This window comes from Eucalyptus grandis, chromosome 4 (genome assembly GCF_016545825.1).
Source record: "Eucalyptus grandis isolate ANBG69807.140 chromosome 4, ASM1654582v1, whole genome shotgun sequence".
NCBI lineage: Eukaryota > Viridiplantae > Streptophyta > Magnoliopsida > Myrtales > Myrtaceae > Eucalyptus > Eucalyptus grandis.
The window spans coordinates 11,021,467-11,037,137 of record NC_052615.1 but is presented as its reverse complement, the minus strand read 5'-3'; positions in this window follow the sequence as shown (position 1 = coordinate 11,037,137).

The following is a 15,671-nucleotide window of genomic DNA, read 5'->3' as shown; positions in this document are numbered from 1 at the left end:
GACCATGTTATGGAAGATCTTGAGAATGCTGTGCGCCACCTTGAGCTGGTAGAGGACCGCTTAACGGCATGTGAGCTGAGAATAGATATTTGCAATGCTGGTTCTAGCTCATAAAGGGTTTTGAGCTCTAAGCGCAAGCGTATTGATTCGTTCAATATGTGGGAATGCAAAGGATCAAGTCCTTATTGCAAAAGATCAAGAGTTAACCAACACAAGAGAGGAAAACGTCCTCAAGTGAAGAAAATGTCAAGGGTGAAATGTTACAACCGTGACAAGAAGGGTCACTATGCTCACGACTGTCGTGAGCCAAAGAAGGTAAACACCTCTTGTACATTTGAGAACTTTGATTATGCGTCAAGTTCTGAATTATTGGCTGAATCCAATCCTTTGTGGACTGTAGATTCAGGAGCAACAGACGATGTAGCGAAGGATAAAGGATCCTTCGTGGAATTCCGACGAATACCAACTGGAACTGAGTGGATCTATGTGGAAAACAACTCCAGAGCTGAAGTTAAAAGGATTGGCACCTGCCAACTGAACATGTGTGGTGGACGCAACTTGTTCCTACATGATGTTCTAAATGCTCTGAGATTCGTCGAAATTTAATTGTCTGTTTTGATGTTGGTTAAGCTTGGTTTTAGTGTGAACTTCCGTAATAACGGTGTAGATTTGTATTTGGATACAAACTACTATGGTTGTGGTCACTTTCTAGATGGTTTTATTGTACTGAATGTTGACTGAGGTGATGTCATATGTTATTCCCTTGTTTCACGTCTTTTACTTCATGTGACAATGACGTGAATGTGTGGCATGCTAGACTTGGTCATATTGGCCAACAACATATGAATAGACTAGCCAAAGATGGCTTGTTGGGCAATATTGAATAAGTCGATTTGTCCATATGTAAGCATTGCCTAGAAGGGAAAACGACAAGGAAACCATTTGGAAAAGGTAAAAGAGCTAACGTTCCTCTGCATTTAATCCATTATGACGTTTGTGGTTCAATGAATGTGAGAGAAAGGCATGGGACTGTTTACTTCATCACTTTTAATAGATGATTATACTCGATTCGGATGTGTCTATTTGATTTCTCATGAATCTGAAGCATAAGTTGTTTAAGAAGGTTTATGAACCTAACAGAAAATCAATTAGACAAGAAAATAAAGGTATTTAGATCCGATCGATGTTGAGAATATTTATCTGATAAGTTCAGAAAATTATGTGATGAAAAAGGAATAGAAAGATAGTTGTCTGTTCCATATACCCCTCAACAAAATGGTGTTGCAGAGAGAAGAAACAGAACCCTACTGGAAATGGTTAGGTCCATGATGGCGTATGCTAACTTACATATCACTTTTTGGAGTGATGCGTTGTTAACTGCTGCCTAAATACTTAACCGGGTGCCTTCCAAATCAGTTAGTTCCACTCCATATGAGTTATGGATAGGTAGAAAACCAGACTTAAGTTTACTTAAGCCATGGGGTTATGCTGTCTATACTCATGAGTTCTCTCACAAGTTTGGGAAATTGAGTCCTAAAGGAAATAAGAGTATTTTAATGAGATACTCCGAACACTCAAAAGGGTATGTGTTCGTAGGTGAGCAGGAAAATGAGAGAATAACTGAATTTGAATCACATGATGTCACATTCTTAGTGGATGAATTTCCTAAGAAGGGCAAAATAGGGAAAGATTACTTCCTATTTGAGACCTTGGATTAGGATAATATTATTAGTGGAGTTCATCCAAGTGGGAGTAATATGAGAAGTGATGAATTGAATTCAACTCATTCTCAATTGCAACCACTTGATGAGACGACATCATTACCTAATCCAAGTGGGAGCATAATGGGAAATGATGTGCAAAGTGTACAATCTCCCATTAGGCGAACAAGTCGCCAAAGTATTCCCCGTCGACGTTTTGGCATTGAAGGGGAAACTTTTATGGTTGCTCCACAAGATGAGGATGAGCCAAGAAATATTAATGAGGCTCTGAATTGCCCTAGTAAGGAAAAATGGATCAATGCAATGAAAGAGGAGATGGAGTCAATGAAGTCAAACCAAGTCTGGGAACTGGTTGATCTTCCAAAAGGGACGCAGAGCTATTGGGAACAAGTGGGTTCTCAAAATAAAGCGAAAGGCTGATGACTCGATAGAAAGGCATAAGGCTCGCCTTGTGGCGAAGGGGTATAATCAACAGGAAGGAATTGATTATGTAGAAACATTCTCTCCTGTAGTGAGATTTACCTTGATTCGCATAATTCTGGCAATAGTGTTTGGTATGGATCTTGAGTTACATCAAATGGATGTAAAGACTACTTTCCTCAATAGAGAATTAGAGGAAGAAATAAATATGGAACAACCTGTTGGTTTCATAGTAAAAGGCTAAGAAGAAAATGTATGTCGACTTTGGGGGTCGATATATGGCCTTAAGCAGTCGTCAAGACAATGGTATATACGATTTCATAATGCCATAATAGCATATGACCTTACAATGATAGATGATGATCATTGTATATATATCAAAATATCCAAGGATCAATTTGTGATCATATCATTATATGTTGATGATATACTAATTACCGGAAGTAATATGGAATTTATTCATACTGTCAAAAGTTGGTTGTCTTCCAACTTTGAGATGAATGATATGGGATTGTAAACCCATAAACACTCCTATTGCAAAAGGTGAAGGATTGAGCCATAGACTGTGTCCAAGGACTCCACAAGAGAAGGAACAAATGAAACACGTTCCTTATGCTAGTGCTGTTGGGAGCTTGATGTATGCTATGATGTGTACAAGACCTGACATATGTTATGTAGTTGGAATGGTGAGTAGTTACTAATCCAATCTAGGTCAAGCACATTGATAAGCCGTTAAGAGAATACTGAGGTATCTAAAGGGAACTGCTGATTATATGCTGAGTCATTGAGGAAAGGATCTGCGGCTCTAAAGCTATTATGATGCTGATTGAGAAGGAGATTTAGATGAAAGGAAATCTACATCTGGGTTTGTTCTCTTACCGAATAATGGCACCATATGTTGGAGCAGTAAGAAACAAAAGTGTATAGCCTTGTCCACGATGGAAACCGAGTTCGTGGCATTATCAGCAGAGATAAGAAGATGTTTGGCTTAAGAGATTATTGGATCATTTAGGTGTTATTGGAAGTGCTGCAGATTTGTTATTAGTTAACTATGATAATCAAGCAGCAAAAGTGTACACTAAAGATCCAAATATCATGGCAAGACCAAACATATAGATACCAAGTATAATTTTGTCAAGGATATGGTTGCACGAAAGGATGTGAACTTAGAATACATACTACGCATAGAATGGTTGCAGATCCTATAACAAAGCCAATACCTAGAGATGTGCTTTGTGGTCATGTGAAATCTCTAGGACTGCGTAGAGACTGATATACTAAATATTGTAATTTCCCTAAGTGTTCACAATTTGATGAATTTGTGTTTTCATCATTAATGCCTATGAATCTTTGTATGATCTTTATGCATCTTAATGCTCAGTGCATTACTTTAAGTTAGGAAAGTATGTCGGACAGATATGAGATTAGCCCACTCACACGGGTAGTCGCCTCTATTTACTGTGTGATAAATAGAGATGAGACTGTTTTTAAGCTTATTATCTAGGTGATAATCGAGAGCTCAAGCTTAAAACACGTATGTCGCCTTAACTGGGTGTTAAGATGAGGACATAATACTTACTATGTCCGAGAGTAAAATACCCCACATATTTTACTTTATCTCGTCTATGATGCCGATGTGAGTTCCGATGAATTTAGTGAATGAGTAGATACGTGAACTCAAGTTAGACATTGGGTATGTCTGAACTATCATCTATACGGTATTGAAAAGTGCAGACATACGCTCCATGGGAAATGAGTTAATACCGTAATACGTATTTCATACTACGTATGCATGAGACGACCAATAAGAGTGGCAAAAAGTTTAATCTCAACTTTTATGACGTGTGAGACTCTTAAGGAAAAGAGTTCCTCAAATTTTAATCCCCTCAGGACTCTTACTTATTCTCAAGATTTCTATTTAGTGTTTGCTATCTTAGGGTGTTGCCAATGGTCATGAGATAATTCGATCTAATGGGGCATTTCTAGAAAAGCAAGCTGGACTGAAATTGAAAGTTTGAAGGAAAGAGGAAGATCGATTTTGGAGAATCACATTGTAGTTTTTGTATTTACTGGTCGACCAATTATGATTGTCTTTGTGATAATTATAATTGTGAATACAATATATATCATTGTTTAAAAGAGATCAAGAGAGATATAAATGTGATCGATCGATCTAGGGTACTGCATACTAAATCTACTCGGAGTGTGACGCCCATTAATGAGCTGCTATATATTCCTAACAGATGTATAGCAACGAGCTCTCAAAGTATGCTGGTCGCACGGATTATTCACCGGTATGAATGTTGAAAAAAGAGGTAAAGAGAATCTTGTTCGGCCCACCATGTGCGAGTGGGAGATGAAGGCTTTATAAGAATTGGGCTTAAGGCCCGTCCGCCCAAGTTGGGCCGAGAGCTGGCCCACGGGAATAAGGCCCGTGGAAGGAGAGAGGTATAAAAGGGAGGAGAAAAAGGAAAAAGGTACCGTTTTGTTTTAATAGGGAAAAGACGTACGTACGCTTCCTCCTCTCCTCCTCTCTCGTCGTTTTCTCCAAAAGCAAAAGTGAGGCGCCAAGGCGATTTTGCTTCACCGGATCGAACAGACCAAGTTTCTCTTCCTCTTGTCGGCGTCGATGCTTAATCTGTGGCTAACAAGGTACGCTCGAATCCGTGGTGTGCTTTACGATCGGTGATACGTGTTTTCCCGGGCTTCGTCTTCCGCATTGATTTAGGGGTTCGATTTAGTGTCGAATCCGGTATTTCGGGGATCAGACATTCCCAACAGAAACAAAGGGGGTTTTCCCACCCTCGACAGGATTGATTAATTCCATTTGGTAGCAGCAACTTTAATCTATCTAATTGGAGTAATTTTCGTAATTAAGCTGTAAATAATGATTGTTCAAATTATGCCGCGCAGACAACAAGAGAGAAGGAGATGTTCCGGGATGCTTCACGTTCTCTAAATGTGTTTCATTTCCCGAAACTAGCTGAAAGTACTATAACACTTCTGCTAAATTGCTCTTGCATGTTCCTTGTTAACCTGTTATTTTGTGATTAGTTTTTCTATGGCCACATAGCATTTCTAATTCTCCTCTTGCCTTTCATTTCCTCATGAATGATAAGTCGGAGGAAATAATTTGATCCGGGAGTTTCAATATTCGTTGCAATTTACTTGTTTTGAGTTAGTTGGTTTTTGAAGTATGTAATTTACCTCCTGATCTTTCCATGGCTTTTTTGCTACTGATGACAGTAGTAGCAAAAACAATTATAGTGGTTCACAATCTGACTATTATAGCCTCTAGTAAGTTTAAAATAGAACGGCTTCCAAGAACCTTTTGATATGAGCTCTACATGGCTTTGGTTTTCCTTTCTCCAAACGTAGTTCATTCTATCATTTGAACATGTTTACTTACAATTCCTTGGAAGAGTACCTCCTTGTTTTTTTGGTTCTTCGCAGAAATGTTCTCCTGGGTCTTAGCCTTCATAGTTTATACAAATGCCAACTTTTGACTTGTGGAACTAAATTCAACTTAACTGGCTGAAGTCGTAGGTTGTATGGTGAACTAGGTTTGTAACAACTTCAATCTATATTTTGTTTTCAAGGGTAAAAAATGTAGGCAATTATTTGATTTTTGAAAATGAAATCGAGTTTTATTCAAAGATAATAAACATTACGAGTTTAATGGTAACTACTACTATGGCGAACCTTATTGACATAACTTACTGACCATTGTATTGTACATAACTCTCTTCCGATTATATGGAATTCAAGATTACTGTGGAACATGCACATTTTTGGATAAATTGATAACTAGAAAAAAAGTAGATTTGGCTCATATTGTTGATACTTAAATTTTGACGACTCTAAATAAATAGAATAAAAATTGCATAGTATATATATATATTTTTGTCATTAGAGCAAATAAAAGAAAAAATAAGGGAGGATCAATTTGATTGATTATGAAGGGAAGGTGGAAATTCTTATTAGCCAACCTTGCTTTGGCAAATATTCGAATCTTAGTATATGTGGAAGCAAATTCCCGATTAAAGATTAAGAGTTAAGAAATTAGGTGAATAAGAAAACAAGAAATTTGATAAAAATGAAGGAATCAAGGCGTTCAAGGAAAGATCAAGCTGGCCGCGAAATCACGCGCAATTAGCAGACCGTGAATTAAGGCTACCAAAAAAAGAAGCTCGAAAATTGCCAAGAAAGGGGTGCTCGAAACTACTATAGAAGAGGGGCGACAATTCGTGAAAAAAGGGGGAACAATAGTGAAAGAATTCGTTAAAAAAGAAAAAAAAAAAAAAGAAGAAGAAGAGAGAAAGACCTTTCTCTCGTCCATTAAAGAAGTCAAAAAAAGGGAAGCCTTTCTTTTCTCCTCTGACAAAGTGCAGAGAAAAGAAAGAAGTCAGCAGCAGAGTACGGAGAGAGAGGGAGTGTAGACGTGAGAGGTTGGAGGTCTTCTTGTTCAGGGAGTCTTCGCTGCTGCCCGTCGCCCTGATCCCCGCCGCTGCTGCCTCCCTCCTTCCGGCGAACCCGCGTCGCCGACGTCGCGCGCCTCCCCCCGGCGCCCACAGCAGCCCGTCGTTGCACTTCCGCCCACCGAGCCTCCGCCCGACGCTGTAGCAACCAGCTCGCCCGCCCGTCGCCGCACCTTCGTGCCTCTGCTGCCTGCTGCCGCCCTACATCCATCGCCGGAGCGCCGTCGCCGCGCCACTCCGCCCGCCACGAGCGACGTCTGCAACTCCATAGCCGCAAGCGCTACTCCGCCCGCCCGTCGACGCCTGCCTTCTGAGCGCCGACGCCGCAGCAGCGCGCCCGCCGCCTTCCTCCTTCGAGCGACGCCAGCAACCCGCGCCACCGTCTCCGCCTGACGCCCGCGCCACCGTCTCTGGCCGCTTCCTGCCCGTCCCTCGCTGGTCGCCGCACCTCCGCCAACCAGCCACGGCAGCCCCACTTGCTGCCCTGCTCCAGCAGCGCCTACAGCGGTGTTCTAGCTCTACCGTCCTTTTTTTTTTTGCAGGTTTCTAATAAATTTCCGGTGCCATACCACCACCACCAGCTACGGCCCCCCGCTGTCTTGAGCTCAACGACCCGACACCGGCCCGCAGCTGGTCCGCACGCCACAGCCCAACCCCAGCGCAAATCGTCGTTCGCGAATCCTAGGCGCCGGTACCGTTTAGAGAATAAAAAATCCAGTCAAGGTAATTTTTCTTTTTTTTGATCAAGTTTCATTATTATTGTTTAAATTGGAACATTAGATGTTAATGTTGATTTTATGAACATTTTGGCATTATCCATAGGGTATTGCCCAAAAATCACTATAATTACTAATTTGATTCGTAAGATGTCGGATCATTTGTTTAATTATATTGATTTTTTTGGCACTTTGATAGTATTTTGACTCTTAAATCATTATAATTATTAATTTGATCAGTAAGATTTCGGATCAAATTTTTAATTATTTTGAACTTTCTTATATGTTGTGATGTTTATAAGTAAAATAAAAAATAATCCGTGGTCTCACGGATTATTTTTTATTTTAATCATTCATTTGATGAATATCTTGAATGGTTTAGATATAATGTTTATTTGAAAATTGTTATCTCGAAAAATACCCAAAAAAAAAGTCAAATGGTGTATTGGGGAGGGGTCTCATAAATTAAGTTTGATTTCTTTTATTAGATTATATGTTAGGCTATATGTAGGACTTCATTATCTAGCTTGAATAGGATTGAACATTTAGATAATTTTGGAATAGATTATGATTGGATCTAGATAACATTTTCTTTTTAATTATAGATAGGGTCTTAGATAATGTTTACACATTTTAATAATCTCATTTAAAAAAATAATTTTCTAAGATAGGATAGGGTTTAAATCAGATTAATCCCTAAAATAGATAAGAAAATTAGTCATTTTAGATAGTTTAATAGGTTTTTTTATTAAGAATTTTAATAAAAAAAATACAAAATAATATTAGGTGCATGTCAAATAGTCTACATGTTAGGTTCATTTAGTTAGAAGTTGCTTGTTAGTAGAGTTAGGTCATGAAGTTTGAGTGCACGTTATATAGTAATGTTCTAATTCCAAGATAAGAGAAAAACCCAAAAAAATAATTGCTTACTTTGTTTATTTAATTCTTTTGATGCAATTTATTTGATTCATTGAGTGTTTAATAATGGTTGAACATTTATGTGATCACCTCATTGTATGATAGTGATTTAGGCTAAAACCAATCCAAACTGCCTGCAAAGATGTTTTTGAAAATAAAAAGAATGGTATCGGAAGGGTATTAGAGACATTTAGTGTAATTAAGTCTCCATACCCAAAGTCTCTGATTCGTAGGAGTAAAATAATTCTTTAATTATTTTATTTAGGTATCTAGTCGACCTACTATAAACTGATTAGTGGCGACTCCTAGCTAATAATCTTTTTGCATGCTAAAAACTTGAACCCAAGTCGCGAATTGGTATGGGCTTGGGAGAGCCCGAGCTAAGTTTAGGCTTAGTAGTCAATTAGCCAAATCCTAAGTAATGCACCCGAGGTTAGGTTGCGACACATACCATTTGTATGGATTGTATATAATAGCAACTGTAAACATTACTTTTACATATAAGGTGAGTCGCAGCTGACTACTAAATGAAAAATGATGTGAAACTTTTCATGGGCCACTTTAGTTTTATTAACTATTGCGTTAAAGCATAAAAAAAAATGTACAAATTAACACTGAAATACAACAGCAAATAATATAGGGGAGTGGGGTACGATTCATTTCACCCCATTTGCTTCGTGTTGATATCACTCAACAACTACAACTTCATTTACAACCTATGAACCACTGACACTTTTCGGGAGCCTTCGTGTCGTGTCGGAGTGTCTGACATTCTCCGAAACTCTTGGATACTCTCCGATACTCGGTCAATATGTGTCGGAAAATCCAACACCTAATCAACTTTCCTAACACTCAAGAGTTTCTGACACGTGATGTCAATTTTAAAAATTTTCAATAAATGATGAGTCAAAGTGTTTATATATGTGAAAAAGAAAAACAATATTAAAGATACTAAATGGCAAAAGAAAAAAACCACTCTTCTATTCTTTTCTACTCTTACTTCCCGTGATACACAATTCACCTCCCAATTTTTTTCTCATCCGAGACGCAAGTCCAAAATGTGAATTGCTTTTTTTTTTTTTTCTCTCTCCAAGTTTTATGAATTATTGGAATAAAGTTGAATTGATTGAATTGAAACAATAAATGATATTAATAAATAGTAGAATAAAAATTCATTCTAAACTTTTATTATTATTTATTTATTTCTGAATTTAAATCAAATTAATTTGATTGAAATAATCATAAAATGATAAATTATTATGTATGTATAAAAATATAAATTTAATATACAATGTGTTTCAATGTGTTGAAATTTTTCACTTATTTATTTATTTATTTATAAGAATGACATGTTGGCGTATCGTGTTGTGTCGTATTGCGTGTCGGTCGGTATTACTTAGTTGACAATGCCTCTTTATTTCCTAATTTGCCTTGGTGATCATGCATTGAATTTCCCGAACCTGAGTGGAAGGTTCTTGGAATGTCTCGCGTGCTGGTCTGCAATCGGCAGCGCATCCCTACTGCTGTAAAACGTGTCGAATCTTCTTTCACGAGTCTACGCTGTCCGCCCAAGAACACCCGTTTCACATGCTGTCCCTGATTGAAAACCTAGGAGGCGGAAGATGAGGAGGATTGTCGTAGTTCCCATGCGTGTGAGCAGGCTTCCTTTTTGCCGTACAAATGGTCGAGCCTTACTGCACGGCCCGATATTGCTTCTGTCTGCCTAGTCACAACTCTAAACCTGATGAGTATTCTGAGAATGTGACCATCCAACATTTTGCTCATTAGCATCCGCTCACATCCTATCATCTCGGGATGAAAGGTAGAATCAAATGCGAAGCCTGTGAGGAGGTCTATCGATGCTACATGTGTATATTCTTTCTCGAAGAGAGCTGTGCCGAATCTTCCCCCAGAGATGCAACGCCCGTCTCTGCATGATCACCCTCTCTCTTGCTTTCGATCAATCGGTAGACCTCCAATGTATGCCTTCCATCTGGTTTCCCCCTGCAGCGAATGCAATTTCAGCCTTGACGTGGACTGCATGGCTATAACTCTATGTTCACAAGATCTGAAGAGCGAGAAAGGCTCAGTTTTTTTAACCATTTCACCCATCAGCATCTACTGGGTTCCTTCCACGTGAAGCTTGAAACCAGAATCGAGCGCAAAGCTTGTGAATAAAGCATACTAGGTGAGGTCTACGCTTGTCTAGATTGCCTCCTTTCTCCAATTCACGATCATCCGCTGCTGCTGGAACTGGGTCGTATGAAGGATCGTGCGAGCAAGGCTCCTGATGAATATGCCAAAGGTTTAGCCCATGCCTGCCTGGAGCAGAGCTGCTCTTTTGTGCTCCGTAAATCATGTGCCGAATTGCCCTCAGTTATGCAACACCCCGTTCACCCTGGCACATCCACTTCTTCCCGTATCAGGAAGGAAGGCTCACTGACACATGTCCTGACGAGCATTGACGCCATCTTTCACTACGCAGAATGCGACTTCGACTTCAACATTCCATGCACTTTTGGAAGGCCCACTTCGAAACATCAGCTCCTTGAGCATATACTCTTTGTTATATTAGATCTACCGACCCATGCTTCCTATGCAGTGTCAGGTAAATTTTGCACTTTCGACTTTCATGTTCTTGTGTAGTGCAATCTTTATGTCAACCATGATTGCCTTCCACAGTTAACAGCAACAATAAATTTTGCCATCACCTCCATCAACTCACACTCTACGCTATGTTCATTGAAGACGATGCCAATGAGTACTATTGTAACCTTTGAGAGAAACGGACCTGAAACTGGGTGCTTCCGTCTGTGATGAATGCCCTTGCCCATTGATTACACATCAAATGCGTCTTATCCATGGTATGCTTTCATCACAGAAATGCTCTCTCACTGAATTGATTTTAGCCAACAAACGGCCTCAAGATACTGCCATATGATGTGGTGAATAGCTGTTAAAATATGATCCATTTTGTGAAAACTCTAGAACACTCATGCTTAATGGAGAAGGAGCAAAATCGGCAGCATCAAGCTTCAAAGACTCTCAAAGGCTGAAGAAATTTCTGGTACGTGGGCAGCAGAACACGTGGACAGCAAATAGGCCAAAGAAAAGTCAACAAAAGTGGCTGAGAGTTGGAGAGAATAGAAAAATGCAGAAAAATGGAGGAGAGACCAGAAGAATCGGGAGAAGCCGCATGGACGAAGAAGCAAGCTGAAATTTTTTATATTTCTTGTACTCAATGTCGGTGAAGAAGAGGCGGTGCTCACGCCTATAAATAGAGGTGTGGTGTCTGTTTTAGTTGGCTGAAAAAACCAAAACCACTCCTTCCTTTGTAATACTTACTTTCATAATAAAAGTTCTGTTTTTTTAATCCATACACCCTTGCCTTTGTAGCCCATATTTCACACATACACACTTGCACACACACACGCTTCCGCAAAAACACCAACAGTGGTATCAGAGCCACGTCTTTGGTTGGTGTCGGGCGTTTGTCCTACCCATCCACTCCTAAAACTACTATTTCCAAATACCCACTAACTAAACCATGGCCAACTCTACCTCGTCCTCATTTCCCATTCCCATTTTTGATGGGAACAACTATGACTTTTGGAGCATAAAAATGACTACATTCTTGATGGCCCAAGACTTATGGGACATCGTGGAAAAAGGTCACGAGGCTCCGCCAGAAGGTGCAAGTGTTTCGAAGGATCAACTACAAAAGGATGCAAGGGCGCTATATTTTATCCAACAAGCACTCTCGGAAACCGTATTTCCGAGAATAATTGGAGCAAGGACTGCAAAAGAGGCTTGGGATATACTACGAGAAGAATTTCAAGGATCGGAAAAGGTACGCACTATTCGTCTTCAAACACTAAGAAGAGATTTTGAGAATTCTAAAATGAAAAATTATGAGACCGTACAAGAATATTGTGGAAAATTAAAGGAACTCGTTAATCAAATGAGAGCCTATGGAGATGGGATAACTGATCAAAGGGTTGTTGAGAAAATATTGGTGTCACTTACCAAAAAATACAACTCCATAGTTACAACTATAGAAGGAACTAAAGACTTGACGACCCTCTCAATAAGTGAATTAATTGGCTCTCTAGAAGCATTTGAGAAAAGACTAATGGCACAAGATGAAGATTCGGTTGAAAGTGCCTTTCAGTCCAAAGTAAATATACGGTCTCATCAAACTAAAAATGATGGAAGGAGCTCATGGAAAAACAAAAGAGGAGGAGAAATTATAAAAAAAGAAAATTATCCACCTTGTGGCATTTGCAAGAAAACAAATCATTTGGAGAAGGATTGTTGGTTTAAAAATAAAAACAATGCCGCTTTTGTAAAAGATATGGCCACGTAGAAAAGATTGTCGCTCGAAAACAAATAATCGAGCAAACTATGTAGAAAAAAAAGAAAGTGAAGAGAATACATTCTACGCAGGCCAAGCGGCAAATGACAATAAAAGCGAAATATGGTACATCGATAGTGGGTGTAGCAATCACATGACAGGGGATCTAAACTATATTCACCGATATCGATAAGTCGGTGAAATCTCAAGTAAAGTTGGGCAATGGTGCATTAGTAGATGTCAAAGGAAAAGGCACCATCGCCGTGGAAACGAATAAAGGCCCAAAATATATACACAATGTATATCTAGTCCCTCGTCTTGCACAAAATCTCTTAAGTGTGGGCCAAATGATACAAAGTGGGTATTCTCTATATTTTAATAGAGATACCTGCATTATCTATGATAAATATAAAAATATCATTGCCTCTGTTAAGATGAAAAATAACAATTTTCCTATTCAATGGAAATTGGTCAAAGATATAGCCATGAAAGCTCAACTTGATGATTCATGGCTATGGCATCGAAGATTTGGCCACTTCAATTTTGCTGGGCTAAAAATTCTCCATCAGAAAAATATGATGAGAGATTTTCCAGCCATCACAGAAATCTTAGATGTTTGTGAAGGCTGTCTTCTTGGAAAACAACAGAGACAGTCCTTCCCATCTGGAGGTGCATGGAAAGCTAAGAAGCCATTAGAACTTGTCCACACGGACGTGTGCGGTCCGATGAGGACACCTACACCTAGTCAAAATAAATATTTCATCCTATTCATTGACGATTACACAAGAATGACGTGGGTATATTTTCTTCGAGAAAAATCTGAGGTTTTCTCTATCTTTAGAAAATTCAAGAACCACGTCGAGAATCAAAGTGGCCAAAGAATCAAAGTCCTAAGAAGTGACAGAGGCACAGAATACAATTCAAAGGAGTTTAATAAATTTTGTGAAGATGAAGGAGTCCATCATCAACTAACTGTTGGCTACGCCCCAGAACAAAATGGAGTAGCTGAAAGAAAAAATAGAACCGTCATGGAGATGGCAAGGTCTATGCTAAAAGAGAAAGGCCTTCCCAACACTTTCTGGGCAGAAGCAGTTTATACTGCTGTATACCTACTAAACAGGTGTCCAACGAAAGCTGTACAAAATAAAACTCCAGTCGAAGCATGGAGTGGACGAAAGCCTTCAGCAAAGCATCTTAAAGTGTTTGGATGCATTTGCTACGTCCACATCCCTGCTCAAAAAGGAGTAAACTAGATGAAAAGACAGAAAAAGGAATATTCCTTGGATATAGTGACCAATCAAAAGGCTATCGAATTTACAACCTAAGAACTAAAAAGCTAATAATTAGTCGAGATGTCGAGTTCGACGAGAATGCTGCCTGGAATTGGGAAAGCGAGAAGATTGAGAAGAAGTACATAACCTTGCCAGACATACCACCTGCTCAAGAGGAGACAATGTCACAAGAAGAAGGAGTAGTACCGGATTCTACCACTCACGATATAACTCCACCAAGCTCTCCAAGAGCAACACAAGAAGAGTCTACTCGAGTCTCCGATTACTAAGGGTAAAAGCCCTTAGAAGAATTTACGACACATGCAACTTTGCTATTTTAGAACCTGAAAACTATGAACAAGCATCCAAAGAAGAAGTTTGGATAAAAGCTATGGAGGAAGAGATCAAGATGATCGAGAAAAATGAAACTTGGGAGCTTGTCGATCGACCCGAAGACAAAGAGATCATTGGCGTCAAGTGGGTCTACAAGACGAAGCTCAATGCGGATGGATCAATCCAGAAGCATAAAGCAAGGCTTGTGGCGAAAGGATACTTGCAACAACCAGGTATCGACTATACTGAAACTTTTGCTCCGTCGCTCGCCTTGATACTATTCGAGCACTTATAGCCTTAGCGGCACAAAAGATTGGAAGATTTATCAACTAGATGTAAAATCAGCATTTCTAAATGGATACCTTCAAGAAGAAATATATGTAGCTCAACCAGAAGGCTTTATTGTCAAAGGCAATGAAGAAAAAGTCTTAAAGCTTAAGAAGGCCCTATATGGGTTAAAACAAGCACCACGTGCATGGTATAGTAGAATCGATGAATACTTCATCAAACAAGGATTCAGGAGGAGTATGAGTGAGCCGACACTCTACATCAAGACCCAAGGTAAGTCCGACACTCTCATTGTCTCTCTATATGTAGATGATCTCATATATACAGGAAACAATGAGACAATGATCCGAGAATTTAAAGAAGAAATGATGAAGACATTTGAAATGACGGACTTGGGCTTGATGAACTATTTCCTCGGTATTGAAGTTAATCAAGATAAAGGAATTTTTATCTCACAAAAGAAATATGCAGAAAAGCTCCTTGAAAAATTCAAAATGAGTAATTGCAAAATAGTGGCAACACCACTTGTGATGAATGAGAAATTATTGAAAAATGATGGAGCTGAAAAAGCCGATGCCTCCTCTATAGAAGCTTAATTGGGAGTCTACTATATCTTACTGCTACACGGCCAGATATTATGTATGCGACAAGTTTACTATCACGATTTATGCAGAGTCCAAGCCAAATTCATTTTGGAGCAGCCAAGAGAATTCTAAGATATTTACGAGGAACTACAGATTATGGCATTTGGTATCGCCCAAGTGCAAATGCTAAGCTCATCGGCTACACTGATAGCGATTGGGCTGGATCATCTGATGATAGGAGGAGCACCACTGGTTCTGCATTCACATTAGGTTCTGGAATATTTTCATGGATATCTAAAAAACAAGACTCAGTGGCACAGTCTACTGCAGAAGCTGAATACATCGCAGCTGCTACAACTACTAGTCATGCAATATGGCTTCGAAGAATTTTAGAAGACATTGGAGAACCACAAATGGAATCAACGCCAATATTTTGTGACAACAAGTCCGCAATAGCAATATCAAAAAATCCAGTCTTTCATGGAAGAACGAAACATATTGATATAAAATATCACTTCATCCGTGAAGTGCAAAGTAAAGGAGAGATCGAGCTAAAGTATTGTAAGACTGAAGATCAAATTGCGGACA